We start from the raw sequence: 18,563 nt of genomic DNA on the forward strand, positions 1-18,563 counted from the left end.
ATAAATATCCTTGAGCTTTTATTCTGGGACACAGTTAACTTACATGGAAACAGTTTGAACATTTTGAAGATTACTTTTAAGCTTTATTAGTTAGGACCAGAATATCCATTAGTCTAGAGCTCATTTTGACCCACTACGGAGGGAATCTCTTCTGAGTACTCTGACATGTTGTGATGTAAAAGGTTTGCCATTCTGGCCAGTGGGAACATAAACTCTTCTTTGCTTGTGTGTGCTCCAAGATGGTTTCCTCCACTCCTTTTACATGGTGCTTTCCTTGCACTCAGAATATTTTCTCATATATATGCTCTGACCAGTACTCAGCTAAAGTACTACAGATTTCTGGTTGTCTATCTCTCTGCCTCTATTTCTCTCTCTCCTTTCTCCTCCTTCCTCTCTCTACATCTTGCTCCTCTATGGTACCCTGTCATGAAAACTGTAGCTGCACTGGCCTGCATTGGACTCCCTGGTCCATCTCCTCAACTCAGAGAGACCAGTGGACTCCACCTGGGTTTCTCCTCTTTGTGCTGCAGCCTGGAAACTCTCACAAGGCAGTAGGCTAAAGCAATCACAATTGTTTTTCCCCTCTCTTGAGGATCACTGTCCTGTGCTGTCTGATAACCAAAACCATTGCTTCATATAGTTTGTACGACTTTTCATTGCTTCAGGCAGAGGGTAAATTCAATCCCTGTTATTCCATCTCAGCCAGAAACTGAAGTTGGCCTGCATTATTTCTACTTAAGTTTATATGTTCATCCCAGGACCCTGTACCCAGAAGATTTCCCTACACCTCACCATCATCACTACCACTCCAATTTGGATGCCTTTCCTTAGTGAGCTGATAACACCCTACCTGTGAGTGGAATCAGTGTTCATGGGTCTCTCTACAGGACCCTATGCTGCTTCCTACTCTGTGAGTTCATTTGGGATAAGGTTGCATGTACATGTCTTTGTATCCTCCCCAGTATCTGACATACAATAACAGCTAAGGTAAATGGTTAGGAAAATTAATAAAAAGAAACTACTTGACCATTATCCACCAGAACTACACAACAGTATGGCTATGCCCATAACTAGAATGAGTGTAATACTCACCATAAACAGTGGGCAGTAACCCTGACAGCTGTCCTCTGGGCACTTCCCTCCTCCCAAGCTGAGCTGGCAGTGTCCAGAAGACTCCCAAGAATGTGGCTTGAAATATCCTGACCTTGACAATTTCAAGGCCTTTGGTGGAGGGTGTGTGGAGCCGTGACATATGAGTCACCAAGGTGCCAGAAAGGTGTAACTGCTTCACTACGTCGCTCAGAACACTCCCTCCCTGTCCTGAGGTGTGGGGGAAGGAGGAAAATAAACATGGAGAAACCTAATAAACACTCTCTCGAATGTTTGGCACATTCCTCACCCTCAGATGTGTCCAGAACTCTCCATCTATACAAGGGGCACTAACAGAAGACCCCAAGCATGTCCATTCAGTGTCTGGAGAAGGCTCCCCTGAGAGGTGCAGAGCAGAATCAAGCGAATCAAGGAGCAGGGCAGCAGGGACTCAGGGCAGATCAGCCCCTGGAATCACAGTCTGCATACCTCCCAAGCCACCTTCCTGTGCTTTTCAGATCTAATAGATAAACTTCTTCTCTCCCATTCTGCTACTACACAGTGCTAGAGATGAGGACAAGAGGAGTCCTGCTTCCCTGCCCTTAAGGAATTTAATAATGTCCCTAAGTGCAATATCTCCCAGAGTGGGGTTCCCTAGTCACCTGGATGTGAATGACCAGTGACATTTTTTAATAATGCAGATTCCTAAGCCTAATTCCAGATAGATGGAACCATATTCTTTGAGGATGAAGCTCAACAATTGGTATTTTTAAGAAATTTCCAATGTATATAGAGTGTATAAATTACTTTATGTACACAAAGTATACTGAATTACTGCTTTAATGTTTTTTCCCTACAAAGTTTGATTCACTGTGTTTGGTGACCTAAGAATTATATTAGGAGATGAAAAATCTCAGGCCATTATCATCTGGACTTAGAGTTTCTTTGGCACCATAACTCCCTTGGTTAGCTTCCAGTCTATTTGCTTCTGGGGGATTGGATTCTAGAAGCTACTATATAAAGCCAGAGATCTTGCTGAGACTAGTCTTTGGGTCTGGAGTCTGGTGTGGGTATTTCTTTCTTTAAACAACAGGCCTTAGTGCTCTCCCAGACACTCAGCCTTATTTTTAATTTTGAACTATACCCTGGAACAACTGGGGAGATACCCCAAGTCTGGTCCTTGCCTGTAGGCTATATTCCACATATATTCCCAATGGGGTTGGTGGTTCCCTTTGACTGGGAGTGAGTAAAAACCAGGAGGTGCTTAAGAAAGGGCTAGAGAGCAGGGTTCATCCATACCCAAGTCTTATCTCATACAATGTATTCCCCCATCCCTGCCTCTGCTTATGCAAACATACCTTGGGGCAAAGGTTTGGGGGTTTTCCAGTCCTACCAATTTCCAGAATCTCAGCCATTTTTAACCATAGGCGGAAAGAGCTTCTCTTAGCAAAGCTGTATTTTCTTCCTTTTCTCTTTTTGGGTAGGCTGGTTTGAACACAGGTTTACCTTTTTAAAGTACCTTACCAGCAGCAAGAAGGAACCAACCCAATCCAACACTCTAAATTTCTCTACTAAGTAATTTTCTCCACAGTAGGCACATGATCTACATCCCAAGATACAATTGGAAAATTTACAACTGGCTATGTTAGACTGCTAATTTCTCAACTCAAGATACAAAGTTTCTTACCGCACCCTTAATATTTGGTTGAATTCAACTTTTTGGTTGAATCAATACCATTTCTTAGGGCATACCCATTGAAACCCTCCCCCCACCCCCACTCGTGGTACTAATTTATGTTCTAGTTAGGACTCCTTTGGTTGGAATAAACAAAAATCCAACTCAAGTGGCTCAAACAATATAGAGAATGTATTGGCTCATATTACTCTAAGGTCCAGAGAAAGAGCTGGCTTTTAAAGTCCAGAGAAAGAGCTGACTTTGGGTAAGGCTTGATCCAAGAGTTCAAAGAGTATCCACCAGGACTCAGTCTCTCTCCTTCTCCCACTCAGCCTTTCATAGTGGCTTCATCATCATGGTATATGTAGTGGCCCTAGTGGCTCCAGGTTCTCCTTTTACAGTCATGAAGTGGCTACAGTAATTCCAAACTCAAATCTTCATACTAGCAACTGTTTTACAAATCCTGAGACAAATTCTCATTCACTTGAAATGGATCAGGTGCCCCACCCTGAGCTAGCCACTGTGGCCAATGTGCTGGTTAGCTAAGGGATGGTTGGGGATAAGAGTCCATCCCACCTGGATTCATTGGCTGGGAATGGGAGAAACCCTCTAAGGGGAAACCATGTATTGTGGCAGGAGGTAGGGAATGGCTACTGGGTAGCAACCTCCAAACCAACAAAGAGTTTATAGCCAAATTTAGAAGGTAACAGACGTCTATAAATGGTGTTATCAAAATAAAGTTAGGACTGTAAAAGAAATAAGGATAACATTTACCAGGGGAATAAAAAAAGGTGCACTTAAGTTTGAAGAAATTTCGAAAGGCTTCTCAAAGGAGGAGTAGAAGTTTTCCAGGTAGATAAGGAGACACAGGATGAAGTATTCCAGGCAGAAAGAAAAGAAGGCTGAGAACATCAGGCATATTCAGGACCCTCCAAATCCTGCTGGAGAAAAGGGGAGGGAGTGGCTAGGATAGAGGGGAATACCAGCAGATGGAGCTGGTCAGGTAGGATGAAAGACCCCATCGCCACATGATGGATTTATGAAGTTACAAGGTAGGTCATAGGGAGCTTCTAAAGAGAATTTGAACAGAGAAATGACATGAGACTTTTGTATCAGAACAAGGATTCTACCCACAGAGTGGAGGACATGTTGGAGGGGTACAAAATCCCAGACTTGGTCCTACTCACTTCCCCATCTCTGTGAAGGCATTGTCATTTTCCATCTGTAGTAGTCATTAGTGCTATTCGCCTAACAAGTCCAATCCCACCCCTGCTGGTCTCGTGGTAGGACCACACTTCCCCACCCCCTTGAACTGAGAGGAAGCTTTGAGATTTGTTTTGGCTAGAGAACACTGAGTTCTAATTTGAAGGGATTTGCCACATCCCCTTTCCCTGCTTCAAGTGATTATAGAAGCATGTACTAAGATGCAGCCTCTGTCCCACTGGTTCTCCTAACAATCTGTGAAAGATACGTAGCAAGAATGAGAAGTAAACCTTTGCTGTATTAAGCCACCGAGATGTGGAGTCTGTTTATTGTTTCAGCATAACATAACCCATCCTAACTGATGCAATACCCAGTTGCCAAGTCAGAAACCTAGATCCTCACAGACCTCTCCCTTGCTCTTACTCCCACCTGCATGTTTCTGAGTCTATCTCTAAATATCTCTCCATTTCACCCATTTCTCTCTATCCCAACTGCTGCTGCCCTAGGCCAGGACACCATCATCTCTTGTCTGGTCAACAATAGTCTTCCCCCACCTGCTCTCTCTTCCTTTAATCTTGGGTGATGCACTCCTTTTTTTTTCCCATTCTTAAACCAAAGTGATCTTACTAAAACTCAGAGCTCAATCCCATCACTATCCTGCTTTAAATCCTCAAGATTCTCATTTCCTTTAGAATGAAATCAACACTTGTTAATAAGGCTTGCAGGATCCTGTGTGATCTGGCCACTATTTATCCCCAATCTTCTGTTCTTCCCTCACACTTCCAACACTGACCTCTCTTCAGTGTCTTAAATTTGCCATATCTTCCTGAGTTTTCAGACATGTCTTACTGCTGAAAGGATGGTCTGACCCTTTCACCCCACCACGTTGCCTGGTGATTCCTACTCGATCCTCAGATTTCAGCTTAGATGTCACTTCTTCCTGAAAGCTTCCCATGAGCTCCTGGTACTGAGTTACATACAGTTCTGTGTACTCCTTTGTGCTTACAGCACCTTGAACTTCTCATATTACATCATTTATTTGGTCTCACTGGTCTTCATAAGATGGGGAAGTCATCACCATGGTCCTCAGTAAAGGACCCCATGAACTAAGGGGGTGGCTGCAGACCCAAACGCGGGACAGAGTGATTAGGGAAGCATTATGATGAGTCCCATGTTTCAGGCCTGGGTAATGAAGGATGCCAGTGTCAGCCAGGAGTTTAGATTATCATGTAGATAGGTGACAGGGGGGAGCTTCTGTGCACAATGTTAGGTGCCCTGCACACTACCCACCCTCAGCCCACCTCAGATTCTGCTATAGCTGCAGCAGACAGTCCCCCATATGCTGCCAGCACCCCTCCTCAGTGGCCACCACATCTCTGGCTTTCTGCCAGATGAGGTCTGGGGAGCTCCCTCAGCCAACATGCAGGGCAGCCAGAAACACAGGGAAGTTAATATTCCCAGCACAATCTTCCAGAAATAGGGATGAGAGACCATTGAATAGATGCCCCAGCCTCCTGTTCTTCTGAGAGACAATTTGAGATACATTCTCGCCAGCTCCAAGGGCCCCAGCCATACTGAGTGCCAGTTGGCAACCATCTCAGTAATGTACCCCTTACAGCTTTCTCTCCTTCCTGGCCTCACTCTCCTTGTTCCCCCGCTCCTGCTGCCCAGGATCACCTCCCAGATACCTCCTTTGTGCTTACAGCACCTTGAACTTCTCATATTACATCATTTATTTGGTCTTATAGAAGCATGACTAGAACCCACGTTCTAGTCTCAGCCCCTGCTTTCAACCATATAGGAGCCACTGAAGATATTTTGACAGAGGAAACAGGAGGAGAAGCAGGTTGAAGGAAAGCTGGTGGGGGATCCCAGCACCTTAACTGCCACGCTTACTGCAAGTTGCCCGTGGGACCACAGGGACGTGACCTCAGCTAATCCTACGAAACCATTTCACCTTCATTTGTCACTTTGACCTCTCTTTCTTTGACATGCTTCATGGACACAACACTTCACTGGCCCACGCTCCTGGTGACTACTTTCTGCTTCCTTTGAAAAATTGAGTTGGTGGTGGATGGTGGGTACATAGGCAGTTGTGGTACTATTTTATCCTTGTGTGTGTTCTACACTCGCCAAAACACTTTTTAAGAACTTTTAAATGGGGTTCCTCTTCTCATTGCTTCTCCTCTCCAGCTACCCCAGTTGTTCTAAAAAACACACATTAGCATTGCCTGGGGATCTCGTCGAAAGCTTACTCACCCTGCCCTACTTGATGTGGCCCCTGCCACCTTCCCGGCCTCATCTCCTGCCACACTGCCTTGTGCTGACATTGCTCCCACCACACTGGCCTTTCTTCTCATCCTCAAACACACTAGGAAATGTTCTCTGACCTTCGCACTTGCACAGCCACAAACGACAGAGGCCACAACACGATTGTGGCTCAAAATGCTACCCCCTAAAACAGTAAAAGTGCACACACACACACACACACACACACACACACACACACAAGCTCTATCACACTGACCTGTTTTATTGTCTGCTTAACACTTATCACTCTTTCACTTCATCTGGCTTTCTTGTTTGTTTACTTGGATTTCTTCCTCTAGCTCCACATCATCTTGCACTTCCAACAAGTGAGTTCCTGTTTACTGCTTTCTTCCAACTCCTGGCATATTCAGATTGGTCAATAAATATTTGCTAGACAGATGAGTAAGATATATGCCTGCAGAACTCAGGAGAGTGAGCTGGAGCTGTAGATTTGGGAGCTGGCATTACAAACCATTTCATGAATTGGTTTGCCCAGTGGGAATGGGTAGAAGCAGAGAGGAAGACTAGAATAGAATGCAGGATTTCACCTAGAGTGGGTAAAGGGAAGAGGGCCTGGGAAGCAAACCATGAAGAGAGGCTGCAGAGAAGCAGTGGAGGGAAGGGAGACCTGTCCTAGAAACCAGGAGAGAAGAGAGAGTTCAAGGGCAGGAAGTGGCGGACAAACACAGCAAAGAAGGAATTGGACAGTAACATGCCCACTGGATTCTGGTCACTAGGAAGTCACCGGGGGATATCCAGTTCCAGTAAAATGAGGGGCAGCTGGCAACCAAAGAAAGTCACTGGATAAATGCCCCAGCCTCCTACCATTTGGAGGGACAGTTCTGATGTCCCTCAGAGGGTCCCCAGCAGGATAAATGGAGCCAGCTCAGTTGGCTTGTCTTCCTTTCCCATTCCATTCTCTCTGTTCCCTCTCTCCTGCTCCCTGGGATCCCCTCCCACATGAACTATTAGTATTCAACACCTCTCTCAGGCTCTGTTTTCAGGGAAATCCAAACTAGAACAGAGTAGTTGCATTTCTCATCTCTCTGCTTTTCAAGGAGGGAATGAAACCTTCCCTTAACATTGTCCAGAACTGGTCCATGTGCCCATGTGTAAAGTAACCCATAACCACAAGGAAAGGGGACTATACTGACCTACTTAGACTAGTCATGATCCATTCCCTGGGGCTTGACACACCATCATTGAGAACATCAAGCCAGATCCTGGCTCCATCTCCAAACTATCATGATTTCCGGGACTGAGGAGTGCCAGGGCCCCCCTCACAAGTCTGGCACAGCTTGACCCCTGCACATACCCCACCTGCACCAACGGCAGCCATGGACTACTGGGCATTCAGTTCATACCTCTGCTCTGCCGGCACTATGCAAAGTGTAATGTAAATACCATATCATAGAATTCCTGGCCTGAAGGTCTGTGTCATCTAGATACATTACATACACTGGACTATGCGAAGTACAAAGAACAGCACAGTGGGTGCTAAATCAGAGAGGGAAAAATTATCAGACAGGATTAACTAGGTTATGCTGAAGAAAGAAACAACCCCTTGGATTTACTTATCCCACACTATAGTCCTCACAGTGGACAGGAGATTCTACTCCATGTTCACCTCAGAACCTGGCTGGATGGAACAGCGACTATCTGAATATTGCTGAGCCAGAGGGAACGAGCTTGGAGGCTGTGAATTAGCAGTTGAATTCTTGGCCCAAAAGTGAAATGTATGACTTCCATTTATACCCATTGGTTAAAACTGGTCACATGGCCCCATCCAACCTCAGAGAGCCAAGAAGTAAGATTCTACCATATGCCAGAAGGCAGAGAGGCAGAGATATTTGGTGAACAGATTTCCAGAAAGCATGAAGGAAGAATGGCATTTGAAGTGAGTTTTGAAAAATATTTCAGTCTTCAATAAATGAAGTTAGGGGCAAGGGAGGAGGCCCTGCCAAATAGAGACCCACAGAGAGAAGTCCTGGAGGCCAGGAAGCAGCCACGAGGGCGGTGGGGCCAGGTTTCATGAGGGGGTGAGGCCTGGAACTGGACAGGAAGGCTGAGGTTCGACTGTGAAGGACTATGAATATCATAACAAAGATTTTATGCTCTAATAGACTACTGGCAATAGGGGGCTACGAAATGGTTTTTAGGCAGGTTAAATAACATGATCTGATTTGTGTTTTAGGAAGATAACGGGAAGATTGTAAGGGAGAGACACCAAAGGCTGGGGGCGTGTGGGAGGCTGTTGTGATAGTCTGCGCAGGGGTAAGGAGGAGCTGAGATGAGGCAGGGCGGAAAGACACCCAGGAAGAGACAGATGGGAGAGTCACTTGCCTCTAAAAAGGATCACTGTATTTTTTTTTCTTTTAATATTCGAACACACAATAGTAGAGAAAATAGCTTAACAAATCCCCATATACCATCACCCAGCTCTAAATGTCCACACACGGCCAAATCTGCTCCATCAGTACTCCCCTTTCACTCCACTACATTATTTTAAAGCAAATCCCAATTATCATATCATTTGATCTGTAATTTCATCACTACACATCCTAAAAGATGAAGGCTCTTTTTTTTTATTAAGGTATCATTGATATATACTCTTATGAAGGCTTCACAAGAAAAACAATGTGGTTACTACATTCACCCATATTATCGAGTACCCCCCCATGCCCCATTGCAGTCACTGTCCATCAGTGTAGTAGATGCCAGAGTCACTACTTGTCTTCTCTGTGCTTCACTGTCTTCCCCATGATCCCCCCAACATCATGTGAACTAATCATAATACCCCTTAATCCCCTTCTCCCTCTCTCCCCTCCCAGTCTCCCAACCCTCCCCTCTGGTAACCACTGGTCCCTTCTTGGAGTCTGTGAGTCTTCTGCTATTTTGTTCCTAAAGTGAAGGCTCTTTTTAACCATAAACTACAATATGATCATCACACCTAAGGAATGAATAATAATTACTTAACATTATCAAATACCCAGCCAATAGCAAAATCTCCCCGATGGTCTCTTTTTTTTCCCAGGGGCTTTGTGTGAATCAGGATCCAAACAAGCTCCACACATTCCGACTGGTTCTCTCTCTTTCTCTCTCATCATTTGCTAGTTGAGGATGCGGGGTCACTTGTCTGTAGAATTTCCCAAATTCTGGATTTTGCCAATGGAATTCCCCTGCTGTCATCTGCTGTCAAATTCCTCTGGCATTTCTTGTGAACAGGTGGCTGGATCTGAAACATCTCTCCTTTGAGCAGAAGTGGAGAGAAGAGAACAGGGAGCAGAGGGGGTCGTTTTTATCACTGTTTTGACAGATGAGAAAACTAGGGTCAGGCAGCTCACAAAGCCAGAAAGTGAAGGAGTCAGGGCTGAAATCTGGTTCTGTCTGACTCCAAAGCTGCTTCTCTTCCCACTGCCCCAGGTGGGGAAAGGGTTTGGCACATGACTGGTGGTGCCAGGAAGGAAGCCTAGCTATCCTGACTGCTGAGACAACTTCAGTGTTAATAACAGATACTGTAATTTCATAATTACATCCATCCCAAAAACCTACACAGTAGATGATGCATCATTATCTCCATTTTACAGATGGGGAAACTGAGGTCCAGGAAGGGTAAGTGGCTTCCCTGGACATTGCATTTGGTGAGCAGGGTCAGGATTCATCCCTAAGTTTGTCTGACAACAACCCATGTTTTGTGCCACTGCCCTGTGTGGCTTCTCCTAGTGGACGGCTCCAGCCTTCCTGATGACCATGGTGAGATGGAGTTAGATGCAGAGATGGGAATCAGTGGGCCAACTTTTCCAGCTGCAGTCTGGAGATTGAACGCCCACTGTTGTCCTGGAGTGGCTCTCCTTTCTGCCACACACCCCCACCAAGGACGACATATACCCAGTTCACAGCAGTGAGGCGGGGTGGGGGCAGCCCACGCCCAGCCCCATCAATCTTGGTGGCACACACTCCCTCCAAGAGCTTTCTTAGGAGACCCCACTCCCCACTGCAGCAGGACAAGAATCCAGCAAGAGCTTGCTCAAAGGGGAGACAGAGGCAACGCTCCTGCTGCTAGGAAGCCCTGTGAACAGCTCTTCTTCCCCAGTGCTGTCATGGACAATCCAAGAGAAACAGGGACATTCTCCCCCACCAGGATATTTTGTATGCTTTGCACTTGCTACTGTGTTTCCTTCATCTGAAAGCTCCAAAATTTCAAATAAAAAGGTACACTGAAAGCAGCAGCAGAATAAATAGGCACAGTGATCTGAGCTAAAATCCGGGAAGCCTTATTCACATCTTTAGAAAAACTCTGAAGGCTCCTAGTAGCAGCTGCAGTACAAAGCCTCACACTTTGATTCTAAGGCTGCCAGAAATAGGTCTGTCAGGCCTGAAATATCACTGCATTTCATTACTCTTAAATGTGCATTACCATCTCGTCTCATTACCAGCTGGGGGGCATTCTACAGACCAACTCTGGAGAGAACTGGGAATCTGGGACTGTGGGCAAGGGGGAAGGATTGAATTGGGCTAGAACATGGGACGTTAGCGGGCTTAACAGCTCACAAGGTCACAGATGAGACAGAGGCCCACAGGAGCCGGGGATCCTGTTATTAATAGGGCCCCAAAAGGCAGGTACTGAGAAGAGTCTGATGTCACTAACCTGCACAATGAAGCCAGGAGGAGACAGGGAAGAGGCAGGACTGCCAGGGTAGCAGTGAGGACAGTTGTTGAGCAAAGAATGGAGCCTGAAGAGGTGGTGGGTAAAGGGCACAGAGGCCATCCAGCCTGGCAGCAGGTAGGAACCAGTCAAAGGCAAATTAGGTCTGAAATCACAGGCCCAAAACAGCCACTGAAAAACCCTGGAGGGAGATGGCTGCTAGAGATTTGGAAGTTTGGAGCCCTGAGTAATCTGCACGTTATAATAAAACCGACACTGAGGGTGGCTCTGAATAATTCAGTAGTCAGTGCGATCTCGTTACAGTGCGTATCCCTGGGGTACAAAGGAAGAGGGGCTGGCTCGGCCCAGGCCGGCTGCTGTTGCCTGGCTCTCTGAAAGGGCGTGACAGATGGGCCAGCACTGGCCACCACCCAGTCACGCTTTGCACAGTGATTGGTTTTCAAAGGAGGACAGGGTTTGTGAATGGAGCCAGCTTGTTGCTTGCTGCCTTCCAATGGATGCTGCTGGGTCGCGTGGCCAGCCTGGCCCTCTTGTGAATGGGGCATCACCAGTGGGTGGCGAACAAGCCCGAGGTGACTCCCTGTTCTCTGTCTCCTCCCCATCACTGCTAAGGCGGAGGGGTGAGCAGTGCCACTGGCCTTCTCTCTGCTGACAGGTTTAACCCTCCATTGGTGGTCCTCTGTGTTAGTTCTGTATTAGTTAGAATCAAGTTCAGCTGCATATACAAAAAAAAAATTTTTTAAACAAGATGGAAGTTTATTTTTTTCTCATGTAAATGAGTCTGAACATAATCAGTACAGACCTAGTTTGTCAGTGATGCCGTCATCAGAGAACTGGGCCTTCTGTATCTTGTGGCTCTGCCCACCTTAGTCCTTACTTGCCACTCCTGGCCAACATGGCTGCTCACCCTCCTACATTGCATCCACATTCCAGCCATCAGGAAAAAAGAAGATGAGCAGTTTCCTAGTTTTTTGCAATTTCCTAGAAGATGCCACACAGGAGCTTACATTTAACAGATCACAATTTAAATGGTTATACCTAGCTGCAAGAGAGGCTGGGAAATGTGTTTTGTTTTATATGGTCATGTGTTTGTTGGCAGACAGTTCTCCATGGTTCTATTTCCATTTATGCACATCTTGAAAATGAAGCACTGACTGTCTTTAGTTCTAGATTATCATTTCAGGATATGGTGTACATCCATGGAAGGTAGATAGTGCCTTCCTCCAGGCCAAAAGGCAGATATGTTCCCACTACAAAAGCTTCAGGCTCACCAAGCTCAGGTTCCTCTCCTGAACTTCAGTCTGCTGTGTGTGCAGGCAGCCCTGCCCTCTCTGTGAAGCCCTGTGGGACTGGGGTTCACACTCTTCTGTTGCTATCGCCATGAGTAATAGACTACCCCTCTCTGACCCAGGAGTCTCAGCCTCTGCCAGCAGCTATGATGCAGGCTAAGTTGTTAGCTTGTGAACAGGATAAAACCTTAGACCTCCACAGTTCTTGACTGTGTCCTGCTAAGAATCCGGGTTTCTGCAGGGCTGATCCCTTCCTAGCTGCCTGACATGTCCACATTGGTGTTTTCAGGTGCCTCCACCCTCCCACTGCCACAGAGGGAGTGGCCTTCGGGTGAAATGCCAACCACTTCCAGAATTCCAACAGGTCCTAAAATGCCGAAGACAGAGGAGCCGACCCACCTGCTCCCTCCTCAGCTCTGAGTGTTTTCTCCAGGCCCACAGACCTCCTTGTCCCCACCTAGTTGGCTCCCAGATTAGAGGAGGTATCTGGTGATCCTTTCCGCAGTTCCCTGAACCTCCTTCCCCACGCCCCACCCCATGTCCTCCAGATCCCCTACTGCCCACTCCCTCATCCTACTTGCCACCCTTCCACCAACATCTCCCAGGTCAGACCCTCCTGGAACTACAACCTTCAGTCAGCCTGTTCTGGAATTGCCTCCCTGCCCCAAGCCAGTCAGTCCTCTGTGGGCAGGGAACTAGGGCCCAGCCAGCCATTCAGGCAATACCCTCCCCCCAGTCCAGATGCCCATCTTTGTGTGGGGAAAACTCCAGCTGTCCCCTCTGTCCCAGTCCCATGGCCCTGGTCCAGACCCTACTACTTCTCACCAAGGTGTTCATAGCAGCCACCCACCAGGTGCCCCCAACCTCCAGTCCAGGCTTCAGAGAGCTTCCCAAGTGACTCTTCTAAGTCAGTTGGCTCACACCATGGCGCGGAAGACATGACTGTTCCACTCACCAAGCTCCTCTCTCTCCTGCCCTCTCTTAAATGCCATCACGCTCCAGCCACACTGGGCCACTCTGCAGGTCCTCTCAAAAGCCCCGGCACTTTTGCACCTGCTATCAAATCTGCTGGGAACGCCCTTCTCTCCTCTCCCTGCCCCCTTCCTGGCACTACCCCTTCCTACCCATTTTTCAGGACCCAACTCAAGCATAACCTCATCTGAGAAGCTGTCCCTATGCTCCTCCACAATCTGAGTGGCTGGGCTCTGCCCTGTGCTGCCACATGATTCCCGTCAGGGTTCGTCCCCCAACACACGTTAATCATTTGTTCATATTACTTGTCTTTTCTTCCAGACAATAAGATCCTGGAGAGCCCAAAAGAGAAGCTACTTCCTTGAGGGTTTCAGGCTGGAGATGATTCCAGGATGGAGAAAGGAGCAGTGAGGCTAGAGAAAGCTGAATGGGGATTTGCCCCTCATGAAGACCAAGGAGTGGGGGCCAGGAGAAGAGTCAGGTCCTAAAGGAAGGGCAGACTTGGGTCAGATCACGTGGAGCAGTATGTCCAGCCCCCTTCAGGTCTGCGCACCGGTGGGGGCAGGAAGGCAGGAAGGGGAGACCCCGTGTAGGTGTTGGGGCCTGGATTTACATCAGATGCTATCAGAGCCAGCTGCAGACCCAGGAGGAATCCCTGAATATAAAATCTGATGAAATCCAGGGCTCAAGGTGCTTCCTAGGACAAGGTGTAGCCCCAGGGCAGAGAGCTCAGTCCAATACGAGGGACTGCCTCCTGCCTCATTATCAAGAAAAGAAACCCTACCCAATGAGATCTTGATTACATATTAAAAGACTTCCAGCCCTAAATGCAACGAGAGATCCGGGATTGGATCTTGAAACAGAAAAAGCACATGAGTGGAAAAATAAGAAATCCAACAAAGTGTGTAGTTTGGTTAACAGTATTGTACCAATGTTACTTTCTTATTTCTGGTACAAATACACCATAGTTAGGTAAAGTGTTAACTTTGGGAAAAACTGGGTGAAGGGTATATATATATGGCAACTCCCTATGCAATCATAGCAAGTTTTCTTTAAGTCTAAAATTATTCCAGATATATTAAAATAAACACACACACCCCCAAAATTTTTTAAATAGAAGCTCAAGATTTAAGAGGGAAGACGAGAGAGAACGCATACGTTTAAACAGAAGGTGAAACAGCAAGAAGAGAAGATGCATGTTATTCTTAGGAATCTGAGGACTTTTGCTATATTCATCCATTCAGCAAATATCTACTAAGCATCTACTATGTGCCAAGCATTGTTTTCAGAGCCTGGGATACAGCCATGAACAGTCATATCTCTGCCCTCCCAGTGCTTATATTTTAGCAGGTCTATGGCTTAATCTGTTTTTATCTAACCCCACTCCACATGCAGGCACCAGCACTCAGCTACCAGGTCTGAAAAGTCGGGCCAGTTCCTCTCCCTGTTACATCAGGGTCCAGGAAGGGCTTTGCTTGACCTGAGAGAGTCAGGTGACCTGAGGTGGCTGCAGACAGGGTGCTGAGGTGGGTTAACTCCTTCTCGGCTTCCGAGTGATCACAGAACTATGTGCCTAGGCTATCTCGCTTGTAAAATGAGCCAAGTAGTAAGAAACCGATTCGGTCCCAGAGATACGCTGAAGTTCAGCAGGCATGAGAGTGTTCTCTCTTTTAAATAAAGGAGAAAAGTGCTTGTAGTAAATATCTAGACTCATACCAAGAACCGGTTTAGGGCCTGTTTTCTGTAGTTACTAAAAACCCTTCTCTGGGCGTGGTCAGAACTCCTCAGAAAGGGAGTGAAAATCGCAGCGAACTTTGTGCTTACCCTGCGCAGGGCCCCAGACAGGGTGGCCGGCGGGCCCCCTGGGTGGTCAAGGCGGGGCAGGGCCCCGGGCCCCACCCCCTCCACGTCCTCGGGCAGGCCCGCCGCCCGCGCCCCGCCCGCTTCCGCCTGGGCCTCCCGGGCGCCCCGCCGGCAGCGTCGCGCTCGCACCAGGGCCGGCTGCCGCCGAGGAACCCGCGCCCGCGCCCGCCTGGACCGGCCCAGCGCCCGCGGCGGGAAAGCTTTGCTCACGCCGGCGGAATGCGGGCCCAGGAGGCGGCGGAGACTGCTCCCCCAGCCCCCACCCCGGGCACCCGGCGGTCCCCACGCGGGGAGCGGCGCCCCGACGTGCGGCTGGCGGAGCCAAACCGAGGCCAGGTCGTTGGGGCGCGGTGGCGGCAACTTAGGACCGCAGAGGTTTGTTTCTTTCATGTTCCTGGTTATCTCCCGCGCCTGAGGAGTGCCTTGAACATGGTAGGCGCTCAGTAAACATTTCTGAAAGAGCGAGCCAATCCCGGCCTCAGTTTCCCCCATCTGTACAACCAGCCAACCAACGGAGCGGAGCGGTTTGCTCCCTGAGGCCCGGAGCAATCTGAAATTCGAGGCTGCAGAGATTAAACTCCATGTGCACTGCTGTGGTTTTCCTTTTAGTTTTCAGGGACATTTTTAGTGCTACCCTTTATGATGTGCCAGGAGTGAATTTGACACCAGATGGCTTTTTTTTTTCTTTTTAAATAAGAAAGAAGACAAAGGGAGGGAGAAAAATATTTTCGAACTGGCAGGACTGACAGCATTTTGGAAGAGAAGCCAGGAAGGCAAAGGGGAGCTGTTTGAGACCAAGTCTTCCTCCTCCTGCACTCTGCCACCATGGCCTCCACCCATAAACGCGAGAGATCACGCGAGAGATCATATTGAGGCTTTTTGTAGATGAGGCGAAGGGAACGTCATTACAGGAAGATCCACCTGGAGTTAGAACTTGCTTTGTCCTCCTTGGCTGCCAGAGGACTGGCCCCTGAGCTACTGGCTTATGAATTCCAGCTATAGGCAGGGCTCTAGCTAAGGGCTGACTGGCGTTAATTAGAAGAACAGAGAGACACCTGGCAAATCAAAAGCTAGAGCTCCCAGCCTGGGAAACATTGCAAAAATAGCCAAAATGGCAGTGTTTCTTCTGGAATTCCTCTTCTCTTGGATCCCAACTCTCTGTCCTCACACAGGGAGGAGGGGAACCAGTCCTGGCTCAGAATGGCCTCTAGCTCAGTTCTTACTGGTGTGGCAAGGAGAAGGGAAATTCCTAGAATGAGCCAATTTGGCAGAATGCACAATGGTGTCAACCAGGCATGCTGCAGTCAGACTGCTCGGGTTCAAATCATGGCTGCATCTCTTACTAGTTGTTTGACCGGGACAAGTGACATGGCCTCTCTGTGCCTTAGTTTCTTCAACTGTAAGACAGAATACTTGAAGTCCCCACCTTGTGTTGGGTACATTTAATGAGTTAATACAAGAAAAATGCTAGTAGTCTGCCTCTTTGACAGACCAACAAAGCAAGCATTCAATATTTCTCTTATTGGTTCAGCTACAGGATCCCCAGAACTAGGACCTCTTGCTGGGTGGGCTCTTGAAGAGCCCCACTGTGGCACTGTCAACTTTGGGCATAGGAGTCTCAGTCCAGCTGACTGGTCCCTCCATCCTCCTCTTTCACATCCCCAGGAAAATGGATGAAGGCAGCACAGGTTGAAAGAAATCATAACTTGATGGATCATCCATGAAGGGATCTGGGGGCTCAGTAAGGAAGAAGCCACCCTTGACCCTGGGGAAGAAGAGTGGCAAGGAGACGACCACTGGTGCTAGGTCGGGAGGTTGTGGCCAATGCAGTAGACAGTAAGGGGCTTGTGATGGCCGCCAATGGTATATATAACCTATTGGGCATCCTTGATCTTTTGCTGATAAATTGCTTTCTAATTGTTTCAGATGCAGTATCCTTGAATCCTTGACCAGAAAGCTCCTTGAGGCCAGGTCTTGTCTTTCTCTTGGGGTGTTCCCAACAAACAAATTCTCAGCAGAAGCCACACAAAAAGTAAACACTATGGAAGTCTTATTGATTTGGTCGAGCTGTTTCTTAAGGGCTGAATGTTTGTGTCCCCACAAATTCATGTTGAGCTCCTAAACCCTCCGCCCCACCACCCTGTGATGGTATTAGGAGGTAGGGCTTTTGGGAGGTAATTAGATCATGACCCCCATGAATAGAATTAGTGCCCTTATGAAAGAAACCCCCCATTTTGCTCTCTGGCTCCTTCTTCAATGTGAGGACACAGCTAAAAGACAGCCATCTACAAATCTGGAAGCAGGCCCTCACCAGACACCGGATCTGCCAGCACCCCGATCTTGGACTTCCCAGCCTCCAGAACCATGAGAAATAAATTTCTGTTGCTTATAAGCCACCTAGTCTATGATATTCTGTTGCAGCAGCCCAAACTAAGATGTGTTAAAACAGGAGTTCAGGTTGATGCTCACGACTGGTGGGCAAGGAGGCAGCTGGGTACTCAGGGACCAGAGGGTCATCTGCTGGCCCCAAGTGTCTTTCCTTCAACCCACAGGCTCTCCTTCCAAATACTCCATTCAAATTTTTCCAGCTTCTAGAAAGCCAGTGATACCTAGGTTCCCACCCTATCCTGTCACAGGGAAGGTGATGCCCATACCAGACCTGGGAAAATACATGTCTGAACCTACTCTGTCACTCCTGGCCTACATGAGTTCAAGGCAACTTTGCTGCCATCTCATTCCCTTTCTGGAACAGGCATTAGACTCCCAGCCAGGACAGAGCCAACTGTTGCTCTGAGATGTTTTCTGAAATCTCCATATGGTTCTTCACATGGCTGGCTCATTTCCACCCTTTGGGTCTCCTCTTCAGAGGGGACTTTCTTGACCACCCTCTATCAAAATTAACCACCCCATTAAAAATACCTTCCATTATCTTACCCTATTTATTTTGTTATTTACATGTTCACTGTCACCCCACCCCACCACACTGAAAGATCTGTAAGAGCAGGGACCTCATCTTTGGCTCATCACTATCCCGGCTCCTTTCACAGTGCCTGGCCCACAGTAAATGCAGTAAATGTCTGCTTAATGGGCAGTGGCCTCCTCCCTGCCCATTCTCTTTCTTGCTAGCATCTTCAGTCAGTTCTTATTAGGTAATTCTTGTGTCTCCAAAAGATGCATGAATGTCTTTTACTTTCTTACCCTTTAGCCATCAGCTTACTTCCCCCTCCCTCCTTCACCCTTTCAACTAGATGCCTGACATTTATGTGTCACAACCTTTTGGTTGGAAGAGACAGAAAACTGACAAAAGTGACTTACACAATGAGCATGGATATCATTTTTTAGAGCAGAGAGTAATTTCACCTTCAACAAAGTCAAAGCTCCCATCAGCTTCTCTGTGATTCTGCCAAGACCCCCCGGCCTTGATAGGCTTTCCCTTTGGTCTTACTGGCCAGGGTTGCATCATCCACCTACTCCTAAACCAGTCAGGCAGGGAGGC

General features: G+C 47.6%; 1 long non-coding RNA gene across 1 annotated transcript; it reads left to right on the plus strand.

The window, feature by feature from the left end:
• The first annotated feature begins 15,005 nt into the window (after positions 1 to 15,005).
• Positions 15,006 to 17,459, plus strand: LOC108386791 (uncharacterized). Its single transcript, XR_012121430.1, has 2 exons — positions 15,006 to 15,442; positions 16,994 to 17,459. It is a non-coding gene; the product is annotated as an uncharacterized lncRNA (long non-coding RNA).
• The last annotated feature ends 1,104 nt before the right edge of the window (positions 17,460 to 18,563 follow it).

The sequence above is a fragment of the Manis javanica genome, chromosome 10 (genome assembly GCF_040802235.1).
Source record: "Manis javanica isolate MJ-LG chromosome 10, MJ_LKY, whole genome shotgun sequence".
Taxonomy (NCBI): Eukaryota; Metazoa; Chordata; class Mammalia; order Pholidota; family Manidae; genus Manis; species Manis javanica.